We start from the raw sequence: 15240 nt of genomic DNA on the forward strand, positions 1-15240 counted from the left end.
CATACAGTAATTATTCAGCTCTTGGATGTACCTCCCCTTGTTTTGATTCTCTCCCATTCATACTCCTTCCCTCTTCTCCCTCCACACCCGCTCTGACTTGCTCTGCATGTTGCAGGATTGGCCCATGCACCACAGACACACACCGAGGCTGGTAATTACACTGGTTAGTTAGATGGTAGTAATGACAGAGTTAGCAGAGGAGTGCAGCTTCCAGAGGAATGAGTGTACTCTGTGTGGAGGAGGTGCCCACTGATGCTGCTGCTGCTTACTGGTATGTCATACCGGTGCAGGCAGACCTGAGGTCAGTGTGGAGAGCAGCAGAGAGCTCGTCACAAATGTAAAAGGATCAGAGAAGAGGAGAGATAGACCTGCCATATGTTTCTGTGTCGCTCGCTGCCAAAACAGAAAGCAGCCTAATTATATCTGTGAGTGAAGCAGGGATGTACGGCAGCAGGCAAGCGTCAAATAAAGAGATGTACAGGCAGAGACCAAAGGCTTCTGAAAACCAATAATTATCTAAATGATTAAAAAAAGGCAAACTGCTGACGTCGTGTTAAGGCAGCTCAAAACACGTTTTTCAAAATCCTTAAAGAAAAAAATCCCCAGACATGAAACATCAGCAGCAGTTACTGTAAGTGTTTAAATTAAGCAAACGATGCCAGAGAGCGAGCTAGATTATGGGCTGGTTTGAAAAACAGATGGTGGTACATATGACTGGCAGATGGCAGACAGGAGCAGAGTGGAGCACGACACTGTAATACAGCACAATACAGTGCTGGCAGGGACGGCACATCCAGCATTCGTGCCACCATGGCTTCTGAAGGAGCCGACTGACCAGGAGGTGCTTTCAGGTCTGACCTCGACTCATTCAGATGTTACTGAAGTTGGAGCCAGCTGAAGTGATGAATTAAAAAGAGCCTCTAGAGGTCATTGAACCTGAGACACAAGTAAACATAAAAATAACCTCGGGCCATGTGAGACAGTTTGAAAGGTGTGTACTGTTGGCAGCACAGAAGGTTGTTTCTATTTTATCAGCCAAAGAAAATAAAAAGCAGAGCTGCAGACTTGAGACCTGGACTTGAGTCAGACAGAAGGACCTGACACTTAACTTGGACTTGACTTACTTGTGACTTGGCCTTTGCTCCCGTGGGCTTGCAGAGCCACAAACTGTCAAAATCTTAATTATTGGGCCTGTACATTTAAAGGACTTGGTTATGGCTAAGAAGAAACCTTCAAATCAAAGCTTTGAAATGCAAAAGTCAGATGCTGTGTTTTAAGTCTATCCACTTATTTCTTACAGAGTAGCTGTGACACAAAGGATCTTTTCACAGCCAGTATTGATAGAAGGAAGAATTGCAATGACAGATAACTAAAAATTGGCTTATGAAGACTTGTGACTCGAGGTCGGACCCCAAAAGACTAAAACACAGCTCTGGAAGAGTCTAAAATTAAAAGTCATTAGTGTTTTGCTAAAAGGAAGTGGTGGAGATGAGGTTGTCTTGGATCATCAGTGAAGTTCAGCAGCCCGGATGTCTCATTGTGCCGTGGAGTATGGAGCAGTTATAAAAGGCTCATGAAGAGCGGTTACAGGATGACTGCCGGTGTCTGAGGCAACCTGCTTTCCCTTCTACAATGACAGATTTGATAAACAAATCTAACAAGCCAAATGGAGCTACAGGGCTCTGCTTCTGACCAGACATCACACTCTGACCCAGCTATTAACCTGGATGTAGACCCTACGATTTACTGCACATTTTAGAAATGTTGCTTAATTCCAACTCCTACTTTACCAGTAAATCACTTGGGATGTAAAGCCAAAGCTCACAATGTATGTGCTCAGACTGTATGATCCCAGCGTCAAGCCCGGGCAGGAGTGCTCAAACTGTAAGTGTAAAACAGACGATAAAATTGCCCATTGGCCCCAACGGACAGTTCTGGCTATTGACAATCTGCAATAAAGATTTGTTTGGAAGTTCTGATGCAGGTAGAAGTTTGTTTGCTTGCGGAGGTCTGCAGCGTTGCACCAGTAGATTTCACCATAATGCATTATTACCACGTTTCTCTCGTTCATATCGGTCGTGATAGCAGAAGGAGAAAAAAATCAAAGAGGCACAACCAATCTGGACTTCATAATTTCCGTCCACACGACGCATTGTGTCACCATGGCACGTTAGGAAGTTTCGTTTTCCACTTGGCACAGGCGCAGCGAGAAAAAGGCACTGACCATGGGAAATCGACTCTTGGCTCTGTGTGAGAGCCTGACGACAGCCGACCAAAATTTTTGACATGACAGAAATTCTTTCAAATGTCCGATGGTCGGTAGGGAGCAGTTGATCTGGCCATTATCAGTCCTCACTTCCCCCTGTACATCGCACGGCAAACGACACCCAACAAAGCTGAAATTCAGTCAGACAAAGTCAGACTCATAGGGTCTCGCAGCTCAACAATTGGGTCAGAAACAGGCTCACATCGTACAATGTACACCCCCCTTAAGAAAAATGTTTTCTTTCCCTATGGCAGGAAACTTCCTTCATGAAAAAGCCAAGCCATCTGACCTAAAATACTAACAGTAATGGCACAATGGCTCACACGCCACATTCTTTACGTGCAACACTAACTGCAGGCGATCCTGGAGGTCTGAAACTTGAGTGTCAGCTACAAACTGAACCCCTCCATCAACAGCAAAACTCTACAGGAAACACTGAAAACAACATTGACATATCAGAATATTGCACTGGAAGGAAATATACAGATGAAGCCTCAGGCTCTGGTCTATATTGAGCCTGTAAGTGTGTTTGGTTTATCTGGAGGCAACATCTCTCCCTCTCAGACTGGAGCTTAACTAAGCTACAGCTCTCTCCCCGTCGCCCTGTTTTCCTCTCCACTCACTTTCCTTCCCCAGTCTTTTCCTCAAGTCTCTCCCGACCCCGCTGTCATTGTCTCCACTGATTTCCGTCTACATTGTTTTGCTGAATCCCGCTGATGTCACTTGTGTCACTTCCATCTGCCTGTCTGTCTGTCAGGCCGCCGTCCCATGACACCGAGACAGCTCGAGAGGAGGAGGAGGAGGAGGAAGACCACACACACACACACACACACACACATTCAAACATCCACGAAACAAGTCTAACAATTTGCATCCAGCTGGAGGATCACGAATCTCGGCCCACATCACCATTCATCATCATTATCATTCACTGGTTTGGCTGCAGGAGGTGGAGCAGATGAATGGTGGTGAGAAAACAAGGAGAGATGGAGGTGGAGAGGAGAAACAGAGGGGAGGCTGAGATGAGTAAATATTCAGATACTGCAGCGCTTGATTAAAATGTTCTTGCAATCTTTCTGGTTGCCAATTATTTTTCAGAACTAATCTATTTTATCTCAGGAGAGAACATTTCTTTACACAGTCAAGGAGGTCAGATGAAAGCAAGGTGGTAGCTGGAGGAGAGTCAGTGTGCCAAATGTTGGTACCTGAGAGAACATCTAGGTGAGAACACCAGGTTTACATAAGAGGCGGAAGTGTTGCAAAGAACCTTGAAGTCTGGAAGCTGGGAGCTCGGAGGCTGGCAACAGAGCTCAGAAGAGCTGCCACCAAAGTAACTGGCAACTGGAGTGATTAAATACATGTAGTGAAGTAAAAGGCACAATATCTGCCTCTGAAATGTAGCGCAGTTGAAAGAAGCATGAATTAGAAATGCTAAAGTACCTCAAAACTGTACTTAAGTAGCGTGCAGTGTCATGTAACAGAATCCCAGACACACCTACAAAATATTTCATGAAAACCACAGAAAAAATAATAGCTCAAAGAGTAAAACATTATTGAGTATTTCAGCTTTTGTGGCCAGCACCTTTGTTGACACTGAAGCTAAACATAGCTAACAGCAGCACAGACAGTTCAGAGGTGGGTCAAAGTGCTTCCTGATGTCAATAAACAACAACTGTGTAAATCAGAAGAAGTTGCTGATAACAAGTTCATGACGACAACCAAAAAACCTCTGCAAAAAGAATCAGGATGAATTATCATTGTGGGAGTCCCTAATAAGACGGATGTTGTGTTGTGTTGTGACTGTGGTCGTTACTGCAGCTCTCCTTCACGGAGTAAAGTATACAACAGGTGACCTGCTTTTTATCATCAGTACAAATTGCAGATGAGGAAGGGCTTTATCTACAATAAGCAGACAGCTCAGCCCTACACTGCAGGAAAATATCCAGGTCATCAAGTTAATTAGCTTCTTATCAAGTCTCTCTTTTCTTATAAGCAAACATTCGAAGAGTGACGTGAGTTATGTTTACAGTTAAACCAAGCAGAATAAAGAAGACATGACAGACATGAAGGAATTAGGCATGTCAATGGTTAACCTTTAATTGGTGGTTAACCCTTATCTGATTATCAGTTAACTGTCGAGAGTATTTTTGACCAGTTACACCTGTCGGTCTGTCAGTTAATTTAACTGCTCCTCAGGCTACTGCATTGCGCAACACCCATGTCTGGTGGAAGCTAACTAGCAGTACCATTCATTAGGTGATTACTGCTTCTAACACTGTCCCAATCCAACAGCGTTGCTATGGAAACATTGTGCCCACCCTCTGGTCTCCAGACAAACATTTAAATTTTACCACCTCTAAATGGATGGTGCTTTGAGAGGCAGGGCTAAAGCTCAGTGAGTCTGTGGAGCGCCAGTCTAAAATGAAAGGAATCTGGTATTTTACATCATTTTGTTTTTTCTTAAAAACTAATCAGTTAGTTACCAATTAGCGGGTGTCAGGCTACCAAAAGCAAAATTAACCGAAAATGACACCCCTAGACAAAACGCATTCATACTACCTACTCATGCACAGATACTAGGGATTCACCGAAATGAAAATTTGTGGCCAAAGCCAAAGCCGAATATTATTAAACGCTTGGCCGGATACCGAGTACCGAATACCGAATATCATTGTTTAGTTTTTCATTAGTTTTTGCAGATGAACCCCCTCCAGATTAGTGTTGTCACGGTACCAAAATTGGGACCCACTGTGCGATACCAATGAAAATATCATGGTTCTGAGTAGTATCACGATACCACAGCGAAAATGAGGCAGATGTGCCTTTTGTCATTTATGAAAAGATAAATCACTTTTCTATAATACATCAATGATATTTCAGTGGAATAAATTACTTATTGACTTATTCATACTTCAAAAACAGCATCAATAAGTGATTAACATAGGGGGGATCAAATAAAATAAATAAATAAAATAAGAATCAACCAGCCACCCTCCTCCCCTGACAGTCCCTTTATAAGTAAAGAACAGTCCCTAAAGTGCGGTGAGGTTTGTGGGCCGCTACTGCCAGAAAGAGTAATGTGAACGGCTCGTTTCTCCTCTGACACGTCACATACCTGTGTTCGGCTGGCTCGGCCGTTCAGGTACTTCTGGGCAGTCATGACACCAAGAAGAGGATATTATCGGAACCGACTTCTCCGCCGCCGGTAAGCCAATGGCCGCCGTATTTGACAGGAATACATTACTGTCTGTGTCTGTGACTCCCGTTCAACCCACAACCAGTGGGATTCGTAGGGAAATCTGTAGGCTGCTCGCACAGCGTGCTGAATGATTTAAGCCTATTTTGCTCGCTCAAAACTATTTTTAGTGCGGTGACGGACGGATCACCACACTGCCAACATTTTATTGCGCCCGTCACGGCACGCCGTTTGATTGCGTTATCAAAACATGCCGCTATTATTCGGCCTTGCTTTTAACTTATTCCACCAAATACCGAATGTGTGTTTTTTTGCAATATTCGGCCGAATATATTCGGTTACCGAATATTCGGTGCATCCCTAACAGAAACATACAGAAATAAATACAAATCAGAACCAGACACAGAGAGCCTAAACATATTGGAAATTGCAAATTAAAACAATAAGTTGAAGATTTCAGTGATTAGAAGAGAAATGCTTACATTTAAGGTATCAAGACAATTGAAGAAAAGTGGATCACACAGCCCCAAAACAAATGTTTGGTTTTAAGTAAGATAAATGTTGCAATCTGCCAAGTCCATATAAACAAATCCCAGATTAATAAAAATAACATCTTGATTGCACACACACATGCAAACACAGATGTACAACATCAAATGTACTAATGTTACCTTGTTCTGCCTTCAGCTGTGCAGTGTGCAGGTGAAGCAGGTGAGGTTTGACGTCGCAGTGCAGGAGGGGAAGGCTCAGTATTTTTACTCTGTAGGACAAAACAGAATTGGACATCTTGTTAAAATGCATCTGAGATACATCTCAACTTCTTCATAGAAAAACTTGCTTGCCTTGACAAGTGTGATGAGTTTTGTATCAATACTGACCACTGAATCAGTGTGAATTTTTTAACATGTTAATCTGCACACATTTGCCATATTGTGTTGTGATGTTTTTAACCTTTTGTTTTTCACACAGTCTGTGTGTGGTAGCGGCAACTGAGGGTGTGTATGTGTGTTTCTGCAGAGCAGCTGTAATCAGTTCCACGCTCATCAGGTCATCCACACAGACATGTCTATTGTTTGAGGAGGAGTCTGAACACAGATGCCCGAGGCGGTTTCTCTCCCCAGCATCTGTACTGTAAACACGTTTACATGCACACACACACTGGCTTGCACACAAACAGCACACTGTGTAGGTTTTAACATTAGCTTAAATATTGAACTTGAAATCAAAACAGCTGATGGATTCATCCCTTCACCTGCACACTCAAGTAAAAAAGAAATACGTGCCCTGATACTGTCTCCATTGACCTCTGCATCACTGCCTCTATCCTCCAGCTCCTTGCTGAGCATGGATGGACAAACAAAGGAGGAGCAGAGGTAAAGTGAAGGATGCTGCACTTTGATTAGAGGTCAAAGGGGCCTATGAGCAGACGGGGGAGGGCAACTACAAGTAGGACATAAGAGAGGGGTGAAGTGGGGCCAGAGGTGGGGGCGGGTGGGAATCAGCAGACATAATGTCCTGAGGGGGAGGCCCATTACTGTCTGACAAATACAGTTCTAATCAATACTGATCAATCAGGGTCCACTTACCCAGCCACGGCAAGCATAATAACGCTGTCTTTAGCTGTGGGGGGAGAGCAGGGGTGGATGGGGTCAATGATTGTTTGAGTGTCTATTTTCCTACAGCAAACCGTCAGTCCTTAACAAAGTCAGCAGCGTCAGCATGGATTTAAGGCTCAGGCTTCACTCCACTGCCCTGAAAATGAAATTAAACTGTAAGTGAAAACTTCCCAACCACGGCAGACTGCACCACAGACCCTCAGCCTCAAAGTGATTACACCAAAGCTTTTGTGTGAGGACTGTATACATCCGTTATCACACACACACACTCAAGGCCACATATCACATTAGTGAAATCAAATCCCAAGTGGATGAAAGCACAGAAATATTGATGCAAACTAATAAAACTCCTCATCAAAACTGAATCGATTACATTCTCAGAGGGCACCTACACTTAAATACAGGGTTCTTTAGCTTAAGGCAAGTCAGATTTAAGACTTTTTGGCTAGATGTATATCGTAACATAAAACATGACTGCTTTTTATCTTGTGGTGGAGACTAGGGTAGAACAGACAGAAAAATCCCTCTTCCCATGTCTCGACATTTTTAAGACTTTTGAAAGATTGATTTAAGATATTTTAACACCAATATTAAAAGGCCATATTTTTAGATCAATTAATTTCTGTGTGGAGTTCAGAATTCAGCATGGGTTTTCTCTGGGTACTCCGGCTTCCTCCCACAGTCCAAAGACATGCAGGTTTATTGGTGACTCTAAATTGTCCGTAGGTGTGAATGTGAGTGTGAATGGTTGTCTGTCTCTATGTGTCAGCCCTGTGACAGTCTGGTGACCTGTCCAGGGTGTACCCTGCCTCTTGCCCAGTGTCAGCTGGGATAGGCTCCAGCCCCCCGTGACCCCTAACAGGATTACATAAAATAAATGAATGGATATCCGCAGGAACTCTCCAAATAAATCAAGCTGAATGTAAACACGTAGGATGCAACAGCTATTAAGAAATCGACTGTTTAAGAATAGGGTTTACTAAATATTTTGTATGCAGAAGATTTCATTCATCCAGTTATCCCTCAAGACAAGCTATAAACACAATGTGGTCCTTTTAGCTCTGAAGGAGGCCAAAACAGCGCATGGAATAAAGTCTGCCATGCATGTCATTTAAAAGTTATTATACATGCTTTCTATCTAATGCTCATTGTGCATACTGTACGTGCCTTTCAAATAACCGTAGTAGTGTGGAACCGGCTTTTCTGGAGAGCTGATGCGTCACAAAGCAACCAGTGTGTGGACTTGTTAGAAAATAATAAGCGTGGGCGTTTCTACGCTTATTTTTTGACATTAACAGGTTTCCAAAGAGGCCAGTCGACACCTGACTTGTGACTCAGAACCACAAATGACTTTGGCAAAGTGGTCAGAAGCTCAAGAACAGCAGGAGTGAAGGGATTCACACCAACATAGTTGGTAAACCACACACACGCGTCACAAAACTACAACCTGTCAAACTGCCACAGGGTTGAATCATCACCTCTGTGACACAGACTCAGCTCAAAATGTTTTGTGTGAGGATTAGAAAGCTGGTATCTGTGGAATTGCTGCAATACACACCGCAGAACAAGTTTGACAGTGGAATCATGAACACCGGGATGAAGACAAATGACCTCCACAAACACCACACATCTAAACATCGCTGGACCTTTACGTGAAGCAGTGGAGTGCAGAGAGCAGAGATGAATCCAACGCATGCCTGGTGGAAAGTCGATTTTTGTGCGACTGGGACTCTGGTAAAGTGAGAGTCTGCTGTATATTCAGTCGTGGAGGCTCTGAATCCTGCCAGACAGAATAACTGTCACACAGCCAGAACACAGTTGGCTTACTCCTTATGTGTGTGTGCTTGTGTACATACAGTATGTTTTCGGTACAGTAGGACTGTGAGTTCAGCATAAATAATTCTATACATAAATAAATCCATCTGCTGGGATGTTTCAGAGAAGACATGCAAATCTCCTCTCATTACAGTAGAAGTGCAACCGCCACTGAAGGGATAAAAAGAGCGTCAGTATACGTGTCAGTGCCTTCGCCATCACTGCTGTTGTGTTGCGATTAAGATGCGGATTACTGTCACAACCGTGATACATGAATATTTCAGAGCAATATGCTGTGTCAGTACTCCTCCAGAGTTCAGCCTACTCAAGTTTTAATTCATACTGTGTGTTGGAAAAGAGCATCACAGACTGTTCTTGTCTTCAGCATTGGGCATCAAATTACGCATGATATGACAAAAATCTATTCCTCCATTAACTGTAACCTCTCATCACTTACAGGGTCTCGGGGGGCTGGAGCTGATCCCAGCGGACATTGGAAGGGATGCGGGGTACATCCTGGACAGGTTGCCAGTAAATCACAGGGCTGCATCTTATGTTAATGCACAGTGAATTAAAAACTTTCAACTGGAAATTAAAAAATGAACTTTTAATACTGTTGGCTTTAGTGTTTGTTTAATACAAGATGTCATATCAACACAAAAATCATATAAGTTACAGCTATTTAAATTAGATCTTAAACAAGTAGTTGATTAATTGCATAGCAGATGGACAGAAAATTAATTGGCAACTATTTTGATAATTAATTGTGATTTTTTTAGCAACTTGGCAAAACATTTGATGAATCCAGTTTCTCACATGTGAGGTATTTTTTTGAATTCTCTGTTTCTTATGTACTGTAAAGTGAATATTATTTGGTTTTGGACAAAACACAGGAGGGGCTAAAGGCCCTCCTGTTCGAGGCGGGAATGTCGTGCCGTTATTCTGCCTCTGAAACATACAATCGCAGAAGCTGGGGACAGAAATGTCTCGCCTTTAAGCCAGCAGTGGAGGTAGTGACAGCAATCAATTAACATCTGTGTAAAAGGCACAGCCGTCAGGATGGGGCAGTTGTGACATTTTTGATGACATGTTATGTGTGCAACCCACCACCGGGGGATTTAAAAAGCAGCTAGAAGCAGTTAGCAGCTAACTCAGAGAAGAAGACAGCAAACTGGGTCGACAATGAGCTCCGGGAGCTCCTTACCCTCAGAGCAGTTACCGAGATGAGCTGCCATGTAACAGGGATGATAAATGATTTTTATTGTCATGTCAAGTCATTGTCATGACTGGCATTTTGTATGTCACACTAGAAGCCGATATTGTTGTCTTACATGTCACACCCGTCACGCCTCTTTTGCTTCTGAGATATCAGTATGCTGTCTAAAACCACACACTGAGGTGGCTTGATGTCGCCATTGTTTGGTTCTGTAAAAAAATCAAAGGCGGCATTATGTTGGGTCATAAGGCAGCCCTATCATGGGGTCTCTGGGTAAAAAGGGCTACTGAAAGGTGTTGCCATGGTCTCTGGGAAATTGTGATGCCCTTTTTCAGTAACTAATGATGAAAACAATGGTTGCAGCACTATTTCAAAAATCCACTTCTAAAAACAATGAACACACTCAGCAATTATCAATAATCATTTGACAATCACAGACAAACTATGCTGCCTCATGTCACCATTTACAATAAAACAAAAGGTTTGCTTTAATTTTTTTTCCTGCAACTTTCTCATTATGACAGACTTTTAACTGAAAATCCTACTAAAGGTGGAAACAGTGAAATAAACCAGCAGTAGCACCACAGTTTACATGTTCTTTATGCTGTAGTGTGGAGTGTGTAATATGAACACATGCTGCAGGAGAGGGAGAGGACCCCCTGCAGAGAGGGGTGGGCAGCCCCATTCACACTCCAACACTGGGAGGTGGGGACTGCCACACTTTCATCCCTTTCACATCTCCCTTCCCCTGCACACCCCTCTGTCTTCCGCCGCAACTCTCACCACCTCATCTTATTCGAATTGAAATGAAGCAGTGTGTGTTTTGAGAAAAAAAAAAACCCCTGCTTTGCTTCCTGACACGTGGCTCTGTCCTGCTGTAACGCTTCCCGCTGTGAAGATCTTCATTAAGACAAAATCAGGATGGAGTGGGAGTGTCGCATGAGGGAAAACCACCGGAAAAAGTAAAATGAAACTAGACAGCGTGCTCTTAAAGCATCCTTGTATACGAAGCTGAGAGCTGAAGTCCAAGCTGAGACCAATGTGAGTGAATGGTGACGTTTCAGTATGAATTTGTGAAATAAGCGTGCACAGTTTGCGTTATCTGATACACATCAAGCACTGTATTATTATTACTGACTTGTAACAAGTCAACAACACCATGTTTACTGCCATCCATCAAACCTGTTGCGGGCTGTAATTATCTAATCAGAAGGCATTTTGGAAAGAATCCTAAACTCACTGCAAGTACGTAAGTGGGTGTGATTAAAGGATCATATCTTTAATTATTACTTGCTAAGAAACTGATGACTAGACCATGTTAACAATATTCCAATCTGAGCTTTCTTGACACAAACAAAAAACAATAAACCAACTAAAACTCATTAATTTCTTAATATTTAAATGACTGAGTGAAGTCCACTGGCTGCGTGCTTTAACTCTGGGCAGCATTAGAGGAAAATACAGTGATGAAGTCATATGCAATACACAGAGCTCCTTTCACCAAAAACCACTTGGAAATGCTGCTGTAGCTGTTTGATCGCTATGCTGGTGCTGGTTGCCATAGGAACCGGAAGGTGCACCAGCAAAAAGACATATGATGTAGGCGGTGGGCCACAGGCAATCAGGACACACAACCTGACGAGTGGAGTGGTAAATAATAAGACGCAGTAATCCACACATCCAGCATCGCTTGGTCACTTTGCAGTCTGATGTGTGTCACTGCAGCACACTGCAGCAAAGCTCACATTCACAGCAACTCACACGACATGTGCTCTAAACTTTCCTCATTCAGATGCTGCAGGGGAGCTTTTTTTAACCTCTATGCTAACTGTCCTCAGATCAGCTCCTTCCCTCTGTGGTTTTATCAGTCTGTCAGTGTCCCCTCACTGTCTCTGCTCGCGACCACGTGCCATGCAGGCATCAAAGCATGTCAGAGCGAGCTATAAACTCTTCAACGACATGAAAAAGCTCAGGGCTGTAAAAGTGCACTCATCAGCAGACTTCAAGCATCTGTTACTTGTTTTTGTTTCCATAGCATGATCTTGTCTTGCAAATTCCTTGCATTTTCTATAGATGGTCGTCTTAGACACTATCTATAGCAGATAAACCAGCCATATGCCAAACTCCAGAGCCAGCTGTGAGGAGAGGCTTTTCAGTTACATCTGCAAAGCTTCAACCTGGTGACAGTAAGTAAGGAGGATTAGAATAGGAGTTTAAAGGGTAAAATAGAGCTACTTTATGACTGGAAGTTGACAGGTAAGCACCCCTAAAATGCCCTCTTTGTCCTAAAACAGTTTCTGTAAATTAGAACGAATTCCTAGAGAGTCCAGGCCTGCATGTTCGCTACATATCATATCTTGAAGGGGGGAATTTGTCACGTCAAAGAACCAACACGAAGCTATTCTCCTGGCTCATCAAAGCATGTCACCTGGCGTCAGGTTGCTGTCGATTACCATCTCGCTACCTGTTGCGGCTGCTGCAGGAAGCCGGACCCGCATTTTATGTATCTAACAAACTGCCAGACGCATTCCTGTGCAGTGACGTGCAGGTCAGACACAACACCAGTCGACCCCTTTCTGTTGAAATGAACACATCGCTACTTCTCTGATCCAAACTCAGGCCAGAGGGCACATTCCTTATAAGACTTAGATGACTTTAAAGTAGACACGACACACAGGAAATAAAGTTGCCACTCAGCACTTAGACACATAGATATCATACCTAGGTCTTTGATGTTGAAACAGCTGATGGTGTGTTCAGCTTAACACCCATGTAAAAATTACTTTAAAGCACCTAGCAACAGCTTAGACTACACAAACCACACAGAAATAATAACAGTAATAATAACGATGATACTTGGCTGCCTGCTCACAATGCAAAAACATATGGACGCAAGACAATCCGGAAGCTACAAGCCCTCGGCTCTGCCCTTGGCCTCTATCCTCATGGGTGTGTGGCGAAACTGGGTGTGTTTCCGTGGATGTGTGTGTGCGTACAGCGGTAACAACGGGTCCTCGGGGTGACTTACACCGTCACAGCTGTTGCAGCTCCCACAGAGACGTCTCTCTGATGTCCACACTGATTAACCTGAGGGCTTGCACATGGCCCATCGAGGAAAACACTCGCTCACATGCACATTTACACACAGACTGAGGCAGAGCTGCGTGTTTACTACGGCACTTAAGACATTACAGCATGGCTTACGTTTAACATTCATTAAATAATTCAGCGGTGCTCATCTTCCATGGCAACAGATAATGGTCTGGGGGTTTATTTTTGTGTGTTTTGCTCCTGTATTGTACTTCTGAATCATTTATTATCTAAATAAATAATTTAATAGTCTGCTTAGATGGCTTAATTACTGTGCTACTAAACTAAGCTTAAACCCATTTTCCAGCTGTGTCACTATTGTGCTTCTAAACAACAAAACAGCAAAAATTGAAACCATCAAACTACAATAATTTCAATACTAAAGCAATTGCATCTATGGAATTAATACCAATGCTGTAAAAATATAAATATATAATGCAAAATAAAAGCATATTCAGTGTTTGCATGTACTAATTTTCAGTTTAATGATCTACTACCAAAACTAGTACATGCTAATGACCTATATTACACCAAAGACATCATAAGGAATTATGCAAAATGTAACTTCTTGAGCTAATGATACCTTAAATCATTCAACTATTATTTTGAAACAAATCAAAGCATCAAAATGACTGAAAAAAGGAGCAATAAGGGCTCGGACCTCAGACCTCTCTAACTGGACACTGTCCCCTATGGCCAGCTATTCACTGTACCATTTGAAAACAGACTTCACTCTATAATTAATCATTACAAACACAACTATGTGAAAAATTATTATGCTTTGTCAAGAGACAGCTGGGCAAGTATGCCTACCGGTGCACTGTATCAGTGACACATGCTTTTATAATTGGGAATAATGTTGGATTCATGTTTGCTCACCTGTCAAGACGCTGACAGCTCTGAATGCACATCGTGAGAGCAATTCTTCTACAGTAAATTCATCTGTCATATTCAATCTGTCTAGCACAATAGTGATTAGCTGACGTTCCCCCCTTTCATACTCAACAAGTGGAGCTTGGCAGAGCAGAAGCAGGCGGGTAAGTGTGTGGTGTGGCAGCAACAACAGATTAGCAATTTGTGCTTCTGTGTCTAAAGATGCTGATTTGCTCAAATGAACCAGAAATATACTGACCATTTATAAAAGCTGTGCGCCAGATGATTGTGATTAAGGGGTTGGTAATCATTGGACTATTACCATAATCTCACACAAATCCCATAAATACACAGAAGAGTGATCAGAGCAGCAGAGGCTCAGCTCAGTATACTCAGTTTGGTGCCTGCAGGTAACAAATCATGGTCTCTTTTTAAGCCAAGATCAAAAAGCTGGGACAGTGGACTGGCCGACATGTTTGCAGCTGTTGTGTGTGTGTGCACATTACTTCTCTCAATCACTTCTTTGACTAACCAAAATGCTTTCATAGTACAAAGCACTGAAAACTGTTATGTTTGTGTTAATTTTTAAGCATTAGAGGTGCTGGAGATTGTTTTATTTTACATTTGGACATTTGGCTTGCAGTTTCCAGTCTTTATGTTGAGCTAAGATAACCGGCTGCAGCTTCATATCCAGAGTACAGACATGAGTGAGTAATTAATCTTCCAATCCAACTCTCGGCAAGTAAGCAAATACGGGTATTTCCAAAAATGTAAAACTATTCCTTTAAGCTGTGATAACTTGCATCAGATATCTGGTCTGCATTCTAGTCTTGTTCACTTATGCTTCAATCAGATTTAAAATATAATTTGCTTACCTGTATTTTAATTTGCCTGTTTTATATGGGCCAATTTACAGCTGCACTGTGTGAAGACAAAATAAACACTGATTAATTTCAGACGCTCATCTTATCTTGTAAAATATAAAGAAAATATTTTGTAGTAAAACTCAAAGCAGGAAACAGAAAGATTTGGATATCTGAATGAGTCTACAGTATTCCCAGGTAGTTTTCCACAATAACGCCTTCGCAGAGGAAGCAAGAGCATGAGTGCTTCGACATTTAAGTGTGTGTGAGCCTTCTCAACTGCTGGTTATTTTCAAGGTTCTTCC

General features: G+C 42.6%; 1 protein-coding gene across 9 annotated transcripts in view; it reads right to left on the reverse strand.

Annotated features, from left to right (window-relative positions):
• Window positions 1–15240, reverse strand: part of sipa1l3 (signal-induced proliferation-associated 1 like 3) — an 85234-nt gene that overhangs the window by 42903 nt on the left and 27091 nt on the right. For 6 of the 9 annotated variants that reach the window (XM_050032729.1, XM_050032787.1, XM_050032762.1 and 3 more), the window contains exon 2: window positions 6134–6222. The gene's annotated coding sequence lies outside the window, so the exon portion shown is untranslated. Of the gene's footprint in view, window positions 1–6133; window positions 6223–7048; window positions 7215–14947; window positions 14994–15240 lie in introns of all 9 variants that reach the window. The other 3 variants (XM_050032746.1, XM_050032754.1, XM_050032738.1) reach the window with 2 other exon arrangements.

Source organism: Epinephelus moara, chromosome 2 (genome assembly GCF_006386435.1).
Source record: "Epinephelus moara isolate mb chromosome 2, YSFRI_EMoa_1.0, whole genome shotgun sequence".
Taxonomy (NCBI): Eukaryota; Metazoa; Chordata; class Actinopteri; order Perciformes; family Serranidae; genus Epinephelus; species Epinephelus moara.